The 17,589-nt window shown below is 51.9% G+C and overlaps 1 pseudogene; it reads right to left on the bottom strand.

Moving 5' to 3' along the window:
* Positions 1-2,900: 2,900 nt before the first annotated feature.
* On the bottom strand, positions 2,901-15,013 carry LOC117035115 (carcinoembryonic antigen-related cell adhesion molecule 6-like; annotated as a pseudogene).
* Between the last annotated feature and the right edge of the window lie 2,576 nt (positions 15,014-17,589).

Genomic DNA, 17,589 nt, shown 5'->3' with positions numbered 1-17,589 from the left:
ATTTTTTAAAAATACAGAATTAAATACACTAAATAAAAATGAAAAAAGCAAACAAACCCACCCTCGGTTGGATGCAGCTTATTCAGTGCTGAGAGGGGAATTGATAGCATTAAATGCTTACGTTAGAAAAGAGGGCATACCTCAAATCAATAATCTAAGGTCTGCCCACAGGAAACTAGAAAACTGTGAGCAAAAGGAACCCAACTCAAGGCAGAAGGAAACAAGTGATAAAAATAAGATCACACAGGTTGACCTTACACTGGGGAGCCTGAACTCCTGGAAAGGGCGGGGCTGAGTCTGCAGGGTCAGAGTTGCTTCTGTGGGTGGGGCATGGATGGGAATGAGGAAAATGGGGGTGACTCTGAGGACTCCAGTCCTTTAGCTTGTTCTGGGGGTCACAGGCAGATGGAGGAGCCCTCAGGTGTTGGGTTCTACCCTGGGAGACTCGTCTTCATGCCCCAATTGTCCCAGGGAGGATCATTCCCTCTGCTCTGAAAGATGGGCAGAGGACAAAGGTCTCTGACACCCGAGAAGCTAGGAGAGTAGCCCAGGGTGTCAGGCAAGCCCTGCTGCCTGGGGGGTGGGGTGGGGAAGGTTGGCTCGGCTGGGGCTTAGGGAGCAGGACGCTCTGCTTGGGTGCTCCAGGCTGGGTAATGCAGATGTTTGCAAGGTCAGGCACCCAGGGTCAGAAGTCAATCATGAAACATCCCCTCCATGTTGTAGGCAAATCAATGGCCTGACCCTCAGGGGCAGGGAGATTTCCTGAGAGGCCGGAGCAGGCTCAGCCTCCCAGAGGTCACTCTCTGGGTGCAGCAGTAGGCCATGTGGGGAGTGTAATGGATGTGCCAACAACTAATGTCCAGACACGGCTAATGGGTTCACGATTTATAAATTAGAGCAGAATCGGGTTACCCTTATAGTATCATTCTCCCTCATTGTGTCATTCTCAAGTAGAATAGAAATGAGAGTCCTTTCCAGCAGTCCTTTCTCGTTGAGTCCTCCCTGCGGCAGCTCCCGGCAGGAGCATCGCAGAGACACTGTCCGTGGTGCTGACGACCACCAGCTGTCCAACAGCTTGTGAGTTGCGATCTTTAAGCTTCGAGTTGTGTCTGCTTTCTTTTCATTCCTAACAACTGAAAATCACTAACAAGGAGGAAGTGGAGAGGGCTTCTGGGAATGTGGACCGGCGTCTGCCTCCATCGCTCAGGGGCATGAGGCTGTTGTGGCTGTCGCTGCAGGAACTGACTCCACAGTCAGCATGACCAGTTCCAGGCTGCCCACGTGCAGTTTGTAGTGAACGAAGATGATGAACACGGTCTTGAAAGGTATTCATCAGAACAAGAGCCCCTCAAAGGTGTCCACATCCTCATCCCCAGAGTCTGTGTATCTGTCGACTGCCAAAGGAAACTTACAGATTCAATTAAGGATCATGTGATTGGGAGATTATAGAGGTTTGTCTGGGTGGCCCCTTTATAATCATAAGTGTCATTTCCTTATAAGTCAAAGAGAGATGTAGGAGAGGCAGAGCCAGAGAAGAAAATGTGATAATGGAAGCAGAGCACAGAGAGACTTCAAGATGCTATGCTGCTGGCTTTGAAGGTGGAGGAAGGGGCCACAAGCCAAGGAGTGCAGGTAGTCTCTAAACTCTTGAAAAGGCAAAGACACAACTCTCCCCTAGAACCTCCAGAAAGAACCAGCCATATTGACACCTTGATTTGTGTTGTCTGACTCTGCTAAATTAGTGGTAATTTGCTAAAGCCGCAGTAGGAAACTAAAGAGAGGTGTCACCTTGTCTAATCCAACCTGTGTGCAGCGGGGTTAGGAGTAAGTTAGAGCTAAATTGTGACATGAGACTTTGTAGGTTTTTTACCCATCTCTCATCTCACTGACAAGCAATACTTGGGCTATGGCAGAATATCCTTGTGAACTGTGGGCTCTGAATTGACGTGGGAGCAGCACCCATCCTGGGGCTCTCAGGGAAGGACTGAGAACTGCTGGCCCAGGTGTGTGGAGGGGGTTGCAGGTGAGGCACATGTGGGAGAAGGTCCATGGGCCAGGTGGAGGAGGAGATACTTTGTCCTGTTGCCATGAGAGCCTGGGAGAGAAGTAGGTGGGATGGGGGGAGCCCTCTACCTCTGACCGGGATGCTCATTTTTGGGGAGGAGGCCTGTTTCAATGAGATCCACGTCAGGGAGAACAACAGAAACTGATGGAAAGTGGAGAGGTAGAGGTCACAGACAGTGCCAGGGAAGGCCTTGCTCAGGGCATGAATTCTGGGTCCTCCCCACCTGGATTACTATGACAGTCTCTATCTGTGTACCCCAGAGGTAAAGATGTCCTGAGGGCTGGTCTTTGGAACAGAGTAGAAACCCCTGGACAGGGCTCAGAACCCTGGATCCTGGATTTGGGGATAAGCAAGTTGATTTGTAGGGGCACATGTCAGGGCCACGAGGACCTGGATGAGGAGGGCCAAAGGGTACAGGACCCTGGGGTACTGGGAGAGGGCCCCACCCAGAATGCGCGGCCTGCCCATGGCTGTGGGCAATGACCCCAAAGAAGATCCCTTGCACATCTTTGTGTGGACACAAGATGGCCCCCTGTTCTGTGCTCCTGAGACCCCGTGCACATGTGCAAAGGGGCAAACCCTGGGAAGTGTCCATGGCCTGGTTACCAGGGCAGTGTAAAGATAGCTGGGTACTCTCTTGGCTGGGTCACAGCTCTTATCTCTGCCTTTCCTTTTAGCACGGTCCTCCCATCTCCATACCCATCCCCCTCTTCTCTCACAGAGAACAGAGATGGGGCTTGGGGTAACTTAGAGAAAATGTTTTCCCTGTGTAACTCTGGAGAGAAAGGACCCAGCATTTCAGGTGAATTTCTGCTAAAAGTTCCCATTTGCAGAAAAAGAACAAATAAGGGTAAGGTCCTCTTTATTTAGATCATTCAGGTTGTCCACAGTGGGTCACAAGCCTGATCATTTTTCCTGGAGCCCCCAGGGTGATGAAACAATTGATCTGGTTCATTTAGGGCGCAGGGTGGCCTTGTTGGGGTCTTCAATAATCAGGAGGGTCCCCAACCTCGGGCCCAGGTCCCTGAATATCCTCAGGGGTCAGATCCGGTTCTGTGGCTCAAGCTCCAGCTCTTGACCCCATTCAGGGCCTGAGGTCTCAGCTGGGCCCCTCTTCAAGGTCCTGAAGAAGTAGGTCTCAGAGGAAACTAAGAAGCCACTTCTGCTTTAGGGTCAATCCGGCAGTAAATGTTTGTGCTGGGGTGTAGTAATTCCTGTAAAAGAAGAGGCCTCTGAGCCCTGTAACCCTCTCAGAACTTCTGCAGCGTCTCCCAGGCCATGGGGGCCTGCCTATGCTGGGGGTATCTGTCCCTTAGCCCCTCCCTCTCTCACCACCGGATTTCCCCTTTGCGCTGCTATTTCCTGAACTTGGAAGCACAACCAGGGTGAGGCTGGGGGCAGCTCTTGGGCCTGCGAGACAGAATGTTCATCATCCACACTCACCTCATAGATGGGAACAACTGTCCTGGGGCCGGGTAGGGGGGCCTGTGCGGGGCAGGGGGGAGATCAGGTGTCAGGGGTCAGGGAGGGAGGGGGATCATTTCTCCACAGGAGAAGTGCCTCCCAAGCAGCCATCTCCACACCTGTAGCTCTGTATCCCAATCCTGGTCCATGCTGTGCCCCCCTCACCCTTGTTAGCTTGGTACCCCTGACTAATGCTCCCACCACCCACTCTGCTTCTGGCTGGACTCCAGGGTTCACTTAAGGCTGACCAAGGGGATCAGGGCAGACTCAGGACAGGGTGGGGTGGTCCTGCTCCTGAAGCAGGGCCTCCTCCTGGCCAGGGCGGGGCTCCCCTTGTCGTGTGCTGTGCTGTGGGATTGAATAGTCCTCCTGCCCTGAATCTGTGCAGCCAGGACACTGGGTGAAGGGACGGGGAGGGGATGGGCTTACCGGGGAGGCGGAGGTGCCGGAGAGACCACGGCCTGGGAACAGAGACTGGAGTTAGCATCCAGGGTGTGAGGAACCTTGGGGCCATCCTCCCAGGAAGGGTCAGGGTCCTCAGCTCCCAGAGAAACAGGGGAGAAGGAGCATCTCTTGGAGAGAGACCCTCTGGCATTTTAGGGTTCAGTGAGGGTGAATGATGACTTATGACATAGCCCCACAGGTCAGGGATGACTGGCAAGTTGGAGTCCCCTGTGCTGAGTCATTGATAAGAACCTCCCTAGAAGAGCCCTGGGAGGTGACAGGCAGGAATGGACACTGTGGGGCAGGCCCTGGGGCTCCCGACTGATCCCAGGCTGAACAGACACTCACCAGGGGTGGAGGCTGGGGGCCGATGCTCTCCGGGGTCGTGCAGGCCACTGGCCCTAGGAAAGGTCAGGCTTATTTGTGAGGGGTGCAGGGAGAGGTCACAGCTTTGGTGTCAGAACAGTGGACAGGAGGGTCTCCTTTCCAAGCAGGTTGTGGAGACCTCTGCTCTCCACCAATGCTGTTTAGGAGGGGGAAGGGCCCAGGAAAAGGGAACTGAGGAAAGACCTTAAGAAGCCACATCTGACCTGGGCTCAGAGGGGAAGGACTCACAGGCAGATGGGGGTTCAAGGGGAAGCTGCCAAAGTAGGGACTGAGGACCCAGGAAAGGAATCAAATAGCGAGAGTCTGACTGAGCGAAGGGTCAAGTCCTCAGTGGGAAAGCAAGGCCAGCTGTGTGTGCAGGACACTGGGGAGCCCCATACATGTTGTATCTGGATGAATGCGGTGTCCCTGCTGTGGCCAGACCTGCCCCTCAGGCCACTAGCACTGAAAAGTGACAGTGGCCTGCCTTCTGTCTCCATCAGCCTGGACAAGAGGCATAAAGGACACCCTAGGACCTGCTATCCTGGCTGGGCCATTTCTTCTCTCACACATGAGGGGCTGTGGTTACCAAACCAGCCACATGCGGGCGTTTAACCCCACCGGCCGGTCCAGGCTCTTCCACTCTCTGCTGTGTGATCTTGGCCAGGACAACCCTCAGATCCGGAGGCAGCAGATCCCCCTCGCAGGGCTGGGGGGACTTCAATAAACAACAGGAGGTGTCGGTTTACTAAGCACTTACTACCGGCCAGCACGCCTCTAGGTTCGTGGGCTGAACCAGGGCGATCCTGAGGGGACGGTTCCTTAATTGTGCCTAATTGATAGATGAAGAAACAGTTGAGCAAACCAGCCAGGTCAGGTGAGGGAGGAGCTGGATGGAGTGAGAGGAGAACAGCCATGGACAAGTCGGGAGGCTGTGGAGAGCCAGCCCAGGAGCTGAGGAGAGGGTCTCCTCCTTCCTGGACTGGAGTCAGCTGGGATTCGGGTGGAGGAAATGCCATCGTACCTTCTAGTCCTCCTGAGGAACAGGAAACACCCCAGGGCGGCTGCCAGCACCACCCCGGCCAGGACCCCAATCACGATGCCAGCAACAGTCTGCGGAGAGCTGCCTGTGCTGGTTTTTTCTGCTGAAAGGACAAGGCAAATGGGGGAGGGGTGAAGGCCCAAGTCCATTCAGGGGTAACTACGCGGGGATTTACAGGGGGAAGGGCCTGGTTAGGGAGAAGAAACTGTCCCCAAGTGTGTGCGGTTTGTGAGTGTTGTCATCAGGGAGAAGAAACTGTCCCCAAGTGTGTGCGGCTTGTGAGTGTTGTCATCACACCGTCCTCCCAAACCCCCACTGCCGGTGGTTGCATCATTTTCTGTTTCTCACATTTGAAACATTGTATTTGTTCTAATTCTGCACATTCTCCTACATGTACCAGTCCCACCTTCTGTTCATTTTCCTCTTAACTCCTCTTTCCTTCTCACATGATGTCTCTCCCCCGTGTTTCTTCTTTTCCTTCGTTATCCGACAGTCTCAGAGGGCAGGCCCTTACCTGCCAACTCAACGCTGATTAGTAATAAAAATGTTATTTGACTGTGTTCAGTGGTCTGACTGTGTTCAGTGGTCTGACTGTGTTCAGTGGTCTACTATACCAGACAGGGCGGGAAATACCTTCTGTTCATGTCATCTGATCCTTCCATCCCCACGAGGGGTGGCGTGTCATCCCCACTGTGCACAAACAGAATCTAGGACACGAAGTGCCTGATGAATCACTGGCGGTCACAGAACTGGTAAGTGTTCAACAACATTTTCACCAGACTTTACAGCTAATAACATTCATAAAAATACGACTTGATAGCATTGACTGAGCCCTGACTTTGCAGGACCCTAAGGGCCTTAATCTCATTAACCGCCTAATAAACACCCTCACAACAGCCCTAAGATCTTGCTGTTTTATTCCAGTTTACAGATGAGGAAACCGAGGCTCAGGTGGTTGAGTGTCTTGCCCGAGGTCAGCTAGCTGGTGCGCATTAGGACCAAGAAAATAACGAGATTAGTCTTATTCTGGGGTTCTTACCCCTGCTGATCTCCAGGCTCAGAAAGAGGTTTCCACCTCCTCAAGGCTTGCATCCATCTCGCACCTCCTGCCCATAAAATATACATGTGTGAGGAAGTGGGAGAGGTCACTCACTGATCACATCCAGGTTTATCTGGGCACTTTTGCTGGAACTGACAGGATTGGAGATTATCATACTGACTTCCCCACTCCTGACAGGGTCTATCTAGGGTGAGGGTGCTGCTGTCCTGGGACAGCTTCATCTTTTCCATGAGCTGCAGACTCTGGTCACTGAAGAACCACTGGATGAAGATGCCAGTGTCATCTGAGGCAGGTCAGGACCACAGTGTCCTTATATTCTGTGACTGTGGCTTTGCTGGCTAGGAGGGTGGGCTCTCTCACAGGCTCTGTGGACAAAGGAGGTGACTGACTGAGAGTGGGTCTGGGGCCACGCTGCTTCCTCAGAGATCTCAGCCGCTCGCAGTCCATTGTAAGCTCTGTAAAGGTCACCAGACGATGGCCCTGACCTCTGCAGATGTACAAGCATCATTGTTCAGGTGACATTCCGTAAGGAGGGGGCTGCGCCTCCTCTCTGACCCCAGATCACCTTGAGGTGACCCCTGACCTGTCCTCCTGGACATCTCTGTACTCTCAGCACCGGGAATCCCTTCTCAGCTCACGTGTCCAGCATCCTCATCATCAGGTGGAATTTTTCTTTCATGAACTTCTACTGATCATTTCCTAGAACTTTCTTTGACTTAAAAAACGATCAGGTCCTCCTCCTCATATAAACTTCCATGTAAGTTAGGGAAGGCAGGCTTGCCAATTCTATTCATCTCTGGAGCCGAGGGAACTTTACAGAAAATGGGAAGGCGTTTACCTCTTGTTAAATAATTTGTTAGGCAATAAAGATGGCAGAACCCAGTCTCCATGACTTTAGACCTGAAGAGTTCCATCTAAAGGATTTCTCAATCTGAATAGGAACACTAGTTCCTGGTCTGTGGATTGAATGTCCCTGTGAAGGAAATAATTTATTAGCGAATGAGGACAGGTTCGCCCAGTCCTTGTAACCTTAGGAACAGAAGAGTTTCCAATGTAAAGGGTTCGCTCTCTGACTTTTACTTCTTAATCTGTGGATTGAATATCATGAGGAAGGAAATCTTTAGATTAGTGGTAACCAATTTAACAAAAATTGGCACTCTTAGGAACAGAAGGAAACTACTGAAACAAATAAAGGCCTTATATGAAAGTTAGCCTCAAACTTAACTGTGAGACACTGAGAGTTTTCCTCTAAGACCAGGAAGAAGGCTAGGATGCCACTTTCACCGCCTCCGTTCACCACAGTACACAAGTCCACACCAGAGCAAACAGACAAGGGAAATGAAATAGAATGCATCCACATTGGAAAGGAAGGGGTACAATTATGTCTGTTCACAGATGGCATACACTTCTATGTAGAAAATCCTAAAGATTCCACACAAAAAGAACTGTTAGAATAAACAAATTCAGCAAAGTTGCAGGATTCAAAATCAATACACAAAATCAGTTGTGTTTCTACACATTAACAATAAACGATGAGAAAAGGGAAGTAAGAAAACAGTTCCATTTATAACAGCATATAAAATAAATGATTTAGGAATAAACTTAACCAATGATGCAATAGACTTGTATACAGAAAACTATAAAACATTGCTGAAAGAATTTAAAGAAGACAGACCAATGGAAAGCCGTTCATGCTCAAGGATCTGAAGACTTAATATTGTTAAGATGATGGAGAGCCAGCCGGAATCTCAGGTTCACACGTGAACTACTCAATACCATCCACAGATGCAATGCAATCCCCATCAAAATCCCAATGAAATATTTTTCAGAAGTTAAAATTTCCAAAACTCATATGGAATCTCAAGGGAGCCCAAATACCCAAAATAATCTTGAAAAGGAACAAAGTTAGAGGACTCATACTTTCTGATTTCAAAACTGACTATAAAACTGCAGTAACCAAGAGTGTGGGTTTGACATAATGACGCACATACAGACCAACGGATAGAATAGAAAACCCAGAAATAAACCCTAGCCTACCTATATGGTCAAATGATTTTTGACAAGGTTGCCAAGATCATTCAATGGGGAAAAACTCTAGTAAAAAAATGGTAACGAGAAACTAGATATCCACATGCAAAAGAATGAAGGTGGTACCTTCCCTTATACCATGTACAAAAATGAACTGAAAATGGATCAAAAATCTACACAGAAGAGTCAAACTATAAATGTGGTAGAAGAAAACAGAGAAAATCTTCCTGAAATTGGATTTGCCAATGATTTCTTAGATAGGGAACCAAAATCACAGACAACAGCAAAAATAGATAAATTGGATTACATCAAAATGGAAAACTGCATCAAAGGACAAAATGAAGAGTGATGGCAGCCCACAGATTGGGAGTGAATATTTGCAAATCATATCTGCAATTCAATAACAACCAAAAGGAACTTGATCTTGAGGACCCTTCTTCCTTCCTCAGCTGCAGGGCTCCCTCCATTACATGGGGCTTTCTGGGACTGAGAGAAAACCCTCCTCATCCAGGCTGGAGCCACATCTGCCATGAGAAATCAGAGCAAGGGGAGGGAAGGTCTGCAGATACGTAGTGGGAGGGTTCAGGGACAGATTTGACATTTGCCTGTAATACTAGCAAATGGGAAATAACTTCTTCCAGATTCTTTTCTGCAAAACAGGCACACTTCCACCCCAGAGCTGGTGCCAATGGTCCAGGGAGCAACTTACGAGAGACTGTGATAGTTCTGACTACGGTCCCATTGAGGCGAGTGACAGAGTTATGGACAAAGCAGGTTTAGGATCCACTATTATTCGGAGTGATGTTGGGGATAGTGACCTCCTGTGTGGATTGCTCGGGCCTCCCATTGATAAGCCAAGAATACTGTGCGGGCGGGTTAGAGGCTGCGTGGCAGGAGAGATTGAGGTTTGCCCCGGAACGGTAATGGGTGCCTGAGGGGGAAATGGTGGGGGCCTCCGGGCCATCTGGAGCAAACAGAACAGAGCCACATGTGATGTAATCAGAGGAAAAGGGACACTCCTTGTCTGTATAAAGGCCATACTGTCCTTTTGAGCTGGATCAACCTAGTTTTCAAAAAGTCCCAACCATAACTCCCTGCGTTCACTGAGCCTGAGTCTGAGACATTAACCAGTTTCCCCCATGAGAGGTTATTGACCCCGAGCTTCTCGAGACAGGAGCAGCCCGTCCCCTCCTAGTCTCAGCTCAAAGCTGGGCCTGCCCGGATTTGCCTGGGCGAGGGAGTGATGGCTAGTATGGGTGTCCAGGGGTGAGGGTCTGTGTACTCGGACCTGAGAGGGACGGATGTAGCCTGGCCTCTCGCAGTGTGGATTAGGGCGGGCAGCCTGGGCCAGGTAGGAACAGAAGTTACTCACAGAGAACATTCAGGTAGAATGGGTCACTGCGAATGGCACTCACTGGGTTCCGGATTTCACACTCATAGGGTCCTCTGTCACTCCTTGTGACACTGAATAACATGAGGGTCCTACTGTCCTTGGACAGCTCCAGCCTGGTACTGTTCTGGACGCTCTGACTGTTGATCAACCACAGGTAGGTGACGTCCTGAATCTCAGATTCACACGTGAACACTACAGGGCCCTTGTGCTCCACGGGGTCCGAGGAGTTGCTTGTGATGGTGGGTTTGAGTAACTCCGCTGTGCAGATAACAGAGAGAACATTGCCCTGTGTGGCACCTTTGACTCCTCCAAAGGCATCTTCAATCAGAGTCGGCACCTGTCAGCTCTCAGCCAACCTGAGTCCTTCAAAGAATAAGGCAGGTCTGTGTATCACAAGACAAATGCATGAGGCTCTGAGTGTTCAGAGAACATAAGGCCGCCAGCTCTACGTCTGGGAGAAAGCACAGACTTTCTCAAGTGTCAATTAAGTATCAGGGTTTTGTCACGGAAAGACATAGGACTGAGAGTCAGAGACCACCTGGCGCCTGTCCTGGTTCTTCACTGACCAGCTGATTGCCTGGCCTGGGGACTGGGCATTTGAGCAGAAATGACACATGGGAAGACAGGAGTGAGCCAGGCAGTCAGTTCAGTACTCAGATGGCAAAGCCGCGAGGTGGGGCAGTTTGTTCAGGTGACTCACATGGAATAGTGACCCCATTAAGGGGAGAGCATATTCAAGACTAGAAATGATCAGAGAAGAGTGAGGGGACGGCGGGAGCTGGCTGGCTGTGGCAGGGCCATGCTCTCTGCCCTTGGTCTTTGATGTCTCTTCTCCCACTGCTGAGGGCAGTGAGGACCATGTCGATTGTTCCTGAAACCCTGCTAGACAATAGCAAATACAGAAGGGGTGACTTGTGGAAAGTGGGGGAGCATGAACTTGTTGAAAAATCTGACCCTTGTGGACCATTTGCAGACAGTTATGAGATAGAAATTTGAGTAGAAGTTAAATTGTGAAAGAATATGCGAAAATCATTCTCAATGCACCTAAGATAAGACAAGTTTCTAGAGGAATGTCTGTCTAGCACTGAAGTTAGTAGACCAGGTTCTGCAGTCCAACCAGGTCACATTGTGGTGAAAGGAAGATGCTACAGTGGATTTGAAATCAGTGGCTCCCCAGGAAGAGAGAGAATGTGCGTCCTGTTAAGAGACAGAAGTGATCAGAGGGGAAGTCTAGGTTTCTCTGTTGTATAAAGGGAGGAATGAGCCCAAATTAGTAGAAACAATATGTGTTATGTTAGCAAATTTAGGAAGAAGGTCCCTGTCACCAATTTCTATGGACGATCGGGGAAATGGGAGGAGCCCCCACACGGGCACGTGGCATGCGTTCTTCCCTTTCTCTCTAACTCAGGAAACAGAGGTAGATCTTGAGCAAATTCATCCAAATTGGACAGCGTCTAAGAGAAGGGACAGTGGCCTGTGGATCTCACTGTCTGTGAGGTGTCAGCATGAGGACACACATGTGTGAAATAGGCAGAACGCCATCAGATGGCACAGGGTCACCAGCCCCACCTTGGGAAGGTCTCGGGAACCACTGGGAGGAACGGGAGCCTCACACCAGGACGAGGATGAGTCACGAGTCGGGTGAAGTGAGCCCGAGAGCTTTTGGGGACAGACCTGTGCTTCTGCCTTTGACTCCCTGGTTGAGTCACGTGGACACCAGATCAAGGGGTCACAGTCCCTGTCCTGTGGCCTGTTCCTCTTGCTGGCATCAGGGAGGGAAGTAGCCCTGGACGGGGACACAGAGGAAACTCGTGCTCCTGGTGACCAGGGAAACTGGCTCATGATGGAGCCAGGGGCTGCTGCTCCGACTCATTTCTGTGCCCTTTCCTATTGCCCAGGAGGGTGGGCCTGGCCACAGGTGTTAGTGGGAGAATCCTGGGAGGCTTCAAGGTGGAGGAAGCAGAGCAGAGCAGGGCAGCGTGGCTAGAATGAAGGAGGAGGCAGGCGAGGGACAGGGAAGGAGCAGAGAGACAGAGCTGTCCATGGTGATGAGCAGTGGGGATTACAGGTGACTTCAGAGTCCCCAGGGACCAAGAGCCCATGGCTGGTCGAGAGAAGGAAAACCCTCCCGCAGCAAGCAGCCCCATCGTCACCATGAGACTTGGCTCCTGCAGAGGCTTTGGGGGCAGGTGGTCAGAGGGATGCAACATGGGTCCCAGGCTCTGGAAGGACAGGGGACAGGTGTGGCCAAAACCTCCTAGGACTCTGCATCCAGCTTCCAGAATCAGTGGAGATTATGAATCACTCATCCATTCATTCATTCATTCACTCATAATTCCTTCCTCCTGCATCAAAAGCAATTGAGTCTTTGTTACATGTTGGTTCCTGAGCTTGTGCAGGTGTGGAGTGGGGAGTGAGAAGCAAAGTCCTTTCTTTTATACTCCAGTGGGAGTGACACCAACACATGAGGAAACAACTGCTTTCAAGGCCAGTGCAGGGAAGGGGGGGCTCGGCCACCTGAGGGGGAGGCCTGGGCGTCCCAGCACTGACTGTGGTGGTTACTGCAGGTGATTTGGTTCTAGAGTAAAACCAGGTTAATTTTCCATTTGCTTTCACTCCCCAGACCAGAATCTCTCCCTCTGAACTGGGGACGCCTAAGAAGAAAGGACCTGAACCAACAGCTGGTTTCAGGGTCTATATGTGCATAACAGGCCCCGGGTGGAGGAGAGGACAGGGCTGTGCCTGCAGACAGACTTCACATGACTCTGACCTGCTTCTCGTCGTCTGTGTGACCCTGAGTCGTGACTGTATCTCCTTGTGCCTCAGTTCCCCCTCAATGAAATAAGATAAAGATTTGGCTGCCAGGTTGTCAGTGAATTAAACTTAAAATATTCACAGTCCCTGACTTATGTCTTGGGACAGGGGAGCTGCCCAAATAAGAGGCATCCGCTATGATCGACTCTAAAGAGCATCCCCTGGTGTGGTACCTGATGGATGAGGAGCTGCCAGGAGCATCTCCTCTCCGCTGTCCCTCCCTGGGGACGCTGACCTTGCTCCGGGGTCTCCAAGTCCCCCAGGGCGTAGGCTAATGGCCGACGACCTTGTCTGTCTCTGCTCTCCACACTGTCTCAGGTGAAGGCCAGGCCCCGCCCCTGCCCAGATGTGGCTCCTGGGGCTGAGCCCTGGCTGGTGACCAGCTCTGGAGCCTCGGGGCTCAGGCACCTGGGAAATCGTTGCTCCCGATCAGCCCTGCCCAGGAGACCAAACCCAACGTGGCACACGATCCCCGGCGTCCCTGGCGTCAGCAGCCCTGTGACAGGGGACAGGGGAGGGGCTGCCTGGGCTGAGCTTCTCCAGGAGGATCCCAGGGGGCCACTCAGGCCAGGCCCTGACAAGCTCTGCAGGGTCTTTCTCGGGCTCATGGTCACGGGAGGGGCCCAGGGGCTGCACTGAGACTGGTCTCCCTCTGCTGAGTTGCTCCCATCAGACTGGTCCTTCTTTCTGGGGTGAATGTCTGCAGGGGCTGGAATCCAAGAAGGGAACTCTGATCTTGTGAACTTTGTCTCCACTGTGTGTGTCCTGCACTAAATACTGAAGCCCCAACGTGGGACGTAATGTGCAGGGGGTGGGGACAGAGTCCAGGCTGTCAGTCTGCGTGTGTGAAGTAGAATTCATCCTACTCGACACCCAGAGGTTAGAGAGGAATTACTCACGGTATACACGGAGCTGTCCAGTTACTAGTTCAGCCTGCAAATCTATATTTAGGGCTTGTAGGGTGTAGTATCCTGTGTCCTCCAGGGTGACATTCTGGAACAGCAGGGATCCATTGGGGTATATGATCTCTCGACCGCTGTATGCTGGCCCGGTGGTATTCCTCTTAGTGTCTATCCTATAGGATGCAATTCGGCGGCTGATGTTCACTATTGGCCCTTTGAACCAGGCATAGCCTATAAGATTCTCAGTCTGATTGTAGACAAAGAAAAGCACATCCTTCCCTTTGATAGGAATGGCCGGCATCAATTCAAGAGCGAGTTGGGCAGTGGTGGGCGGGCTCCAGAAGGTTAAGAGTGAGACTAGGAGGAAAGGGAGACATTGATCAACATTTGGATTTATGTATTGGGATGGAAGATGAGGCCCTGGATCCTGAGCAGGTCTCTTCATCTCTCAGCCCTGTGGTGTGTGTGTGTGTGTGTGTGTGTGTGTGTGTCCCATGGTCACGGTCAGCAGCGTGGCCACCGTTACTCCAGCACCTCTGAACCTGTTATTTCCTCTGTTTCCAATACTCTTCCCCAGGTGTCTGCCCGGCTCAGCCCCTCACTGCCCTCAGACCCCTGCTGACACTCAGGGGCGTCCTAGGGAGACACTTGCCCTGACCACGTCCTCTAATGTCCTTCCATCTTCACTTTCTGACCTTTCCCTGCTCTGTTCCCTTCATGGCATTGTGGGTACCTGACATCACATCTAGATCTTTCCTGTCTGTCTCCTCCCCATGGAATGTGAGCTCCATGCAGGCAGGGGCTTGTCTGGTCCTGTTGTACCCCAGTGCCTGGAACAGGCTGCAAATACCCCTGGGTGAATGAACGGGTGTTCCCAGGGCCCTCCTCCTCCTGCTGTGTATTTGCCCACTTCTGAGGTTGGTGGTGAGGACAATATTTATACCCCCTGGTGAAGCTTTTTCTGGTGTCACCCTGACAGAAATTGTTATTATTATCATGTTTTTAGAAATTACTGCTCAGAGATTAATTACTTGTAACGCTGTCATTGAGGTTTTCCTGCCCCTCACCACTTCCAGATCCGGAGATTTTCCTGTTACCGAGCCCCCTCCCCCACCCTGCTCTGCTTCAGTGTCCTCTCCCCTCAGGTCCAAACAGAAGCCCTTCGACCCCTCTCAGAGCCCTGTGTCACCCAGGAGACCCCAGCCACTCCCTGTCTCCCATCCTCCTGTCCCCTCTCACCGGCCAGCAGGAACCCCTGCCAGCGCACGCGCCCTCTGTGGGCAGGGGCTGAGGGGTGTTCCATGGTGGCTGCTGTCTTTTCCGTGCCTCCCGCTGTGAGAAGAGCTCGGGCTCCAGAGACGCTCACGGGCACCGCCGTCTCGACCGTGTGAGATCTGCTGCCCGTCCTCCCAGTGTGTGAGCCTCCCTCCTCCCAGGGCAGGAGCCTTCTCTGGTCACGTGGGCTGGGGGCAGGGACTCTGCCCCCCACCCTCCCTCTCCCTTCCTTCCCCATTACCTTCCGTGTACATTTCTGTTCCCTGTAAGTGCAGAGGACTCTGCCATCTTCATGCTATGAGTCCTCGCCCTACACTCACACAGACACTCACACAAACACACAGCCTGTTTAGACAAGCACAAGCCTGGGCTGTCCATGTCCAGGCCGTTTTTTACCTTGGGTGCGCTGCAGCCTCCCCCACAGCCCTTTTCCCTCCCCATCTGGCTTTTCCCTTCAGAGCAGGAGCCTGGGCGGCTCGTCAGAAACTGTTGTTACAGGGAAGTTACGCACACTGCATCAATCACTTGTGAAACTTTATGACGATTCTGATGCCCAGCTCAGCTGGATGCCAGCCAGACTGAGACCCCACAATGTGGGGCTGGGGCAGCCCCCTTCTGTGCATAGGGAGGATCTGCAGATCCCATTAAAAATCAGACTCTGCGGGGCGACCAGATAGCTCAGTTGGTCAGCGTGCGGTGCTCTTAACAAGGTTGCCGGTTTGATCCCCGCATGGACCACTGTGAGCTGCGCCCTCCACAACTAGATTGAAACAACTACTTGACTTGGAGCTGATGGATCCCGGGAAAACACACTTAAAATAAATAAAAGTTTAAAAAACAACAACAACAAAAAAGAAAACCAGCCTCTGATTCCGAGGTGTGTGGTGGACAGTCTGCCTCTAACAAGCTCTCAGGAGTCACTGATCACACTGGCTTGTGGGGCACACTTTCCGTATCAAGGCTGATGGGGACCCCTGTCCCCTAAGAGGACAACTCACCCACCCACCCCAGCGTTGGCCTCTTGTCACGTGGGGCGGCCTGCGGGGTCTCTGCTCCCGCTCCCCACACAAGAACGCAGGATATGGTGAGGCCAAAAAGGGAACACCCACGGAGCCATAGGTAGGGGAGTCATACCACTATAGTCTCACTGGAGGCTGGAGTCACACGACGTGCGAACTGCTGTCCACTTTTCTGCCAACTGACCAACAACTCTCCTCGACTCGACTCTTCAACGTAGCCGCGGCAGTTATATTAGTGGCCAATGGTTCAAGGGTTACAGCTGATGGCCAACTAGCCACACACAGCTGACGGCCATCTACTACCCAAGCCAGCACCCCTCCACGTGAGGCCAAGAGCCTGGAAACTGCTCTCTGGGGCTCTGTCCCCACACTCCACCCCTACAGGGTCTTGCCTCACAATCTACGCAACAAGCATCTTCCGCAAGGGTCCCTGTGCCATATTAGTCTAGCGGCACCTACGGACGAAAAGAAACAGTAGTCTTAGGAACCAACAATGGCAAATCCCTTCCATCTGGGAGGATACACGCTAGCTTTTTGTCCCGGAAAAGGAGGGTCGCTGCCACTGGCACCTTTCCCGGTTTGTGGTACCAGACCTTTATGGCAGTGTTTGGGGTCCCTTGCATAGTTTCAACATGTAACAGAACAGGGGACCCCATAATAGGCCATAGTGAGAGCACATAGGTTCCCCGCAAAATCATCCCAGTATCGGGACCTCCGTATACTACAGTCACTTGCAGTGGCTACTCAGCCACCACCCCTGGCGTCACTTGCAAATCATGAGTCAAACCAGCCCCCCATGGGGCTATCAGGCCCAACCATCGACAGTGGGGGCTTTTGACCTGCCAGGGCCAAGTCCATTGCTGCCGTTCCCCTGCTTTCAAGCATGTGGGTGCTGGCAGCAAAATGTTTCCATTCCTGCCGTAGCCTGGCTTTAACAGAGTCTCACTTATGGTAACTTGTAACTGAATGGGAGCGGCTTTCCATGTAGCAGAATTTCTACTGGTGTAGGCCCTCCCTTCCGTGGTCTCTCATTCATGACTCTCAGGACATCCCATAGACGCGAGGCCCAGTCACGCATCGTGGGAGGGTGTTTTGACACCCGGAGACCTTGATTCAAAAGGCCATTATAGCGTTCAATCATGCCAGCTGCTTGTGGGTTATACGGAGCATGAAACAACCATTGCACATCCTTCCTGGCAGCCCAGCGCTGCAGTTCTTGCCCCGTAAAATGGGTACCCCTGTCAACTTTCAATGACTTGGGGGTGCCCATAGAGGGCACACAGCCATGTGAGAGCGACCACTGTGTGCCGCTGATCCGCAGCCGGACACGGCCAAGCAAACATCAACCCCGCAGCAGTGTCCACTGCTGTAAATGTGTATATCGCATTGTGGGCCTTAGGCAGGGGTCCAATGTAATCCACTTGCCAGCGAGTGAGGGGCACCCTCCCTCGCGTAATCTGCTGTGTCTCCCAGGGGAGCCTCCACCTTTGGGGGCTATCCTGGGCAAAGACGGCACAGTCACAGCAGGCATCTGCTATCTCTTGCCATTTCAAAGGCAGACCCCAGGGTCTGCTCACCTGCCACACGGTTCAGCTTCCAGCGTGCTGCAATTTCCTATGCAGCCAATGGGCCACATCAGTGGCAGGAGCCCGTTCTAACTATCGGACCCGTGATAGGGCATCTGCTTAATCATTACCTGGGGACACTAAGGGGGAGT

Source organism: Rhinolophus ferrumequinum, chromosome 15 (assembly GCF_004115265.2).
Source record: "Rhinolophus ferrumequinum isolate MPI-CBG mRhiFer1 chromosome 15, mRhiFer1_v1.p, whole genome shotgun sequence".
Taxonomy (NCBI): Eukaryota; Metazoa; Chordata; class Mammalia; order Chiroptera; family Rhinolophidae; genus Rhinolophus; species Rhinolophus ferrumequinum.
This window is presented reverse-complemented; position numbering and strand designations above follow the sequence as displayed.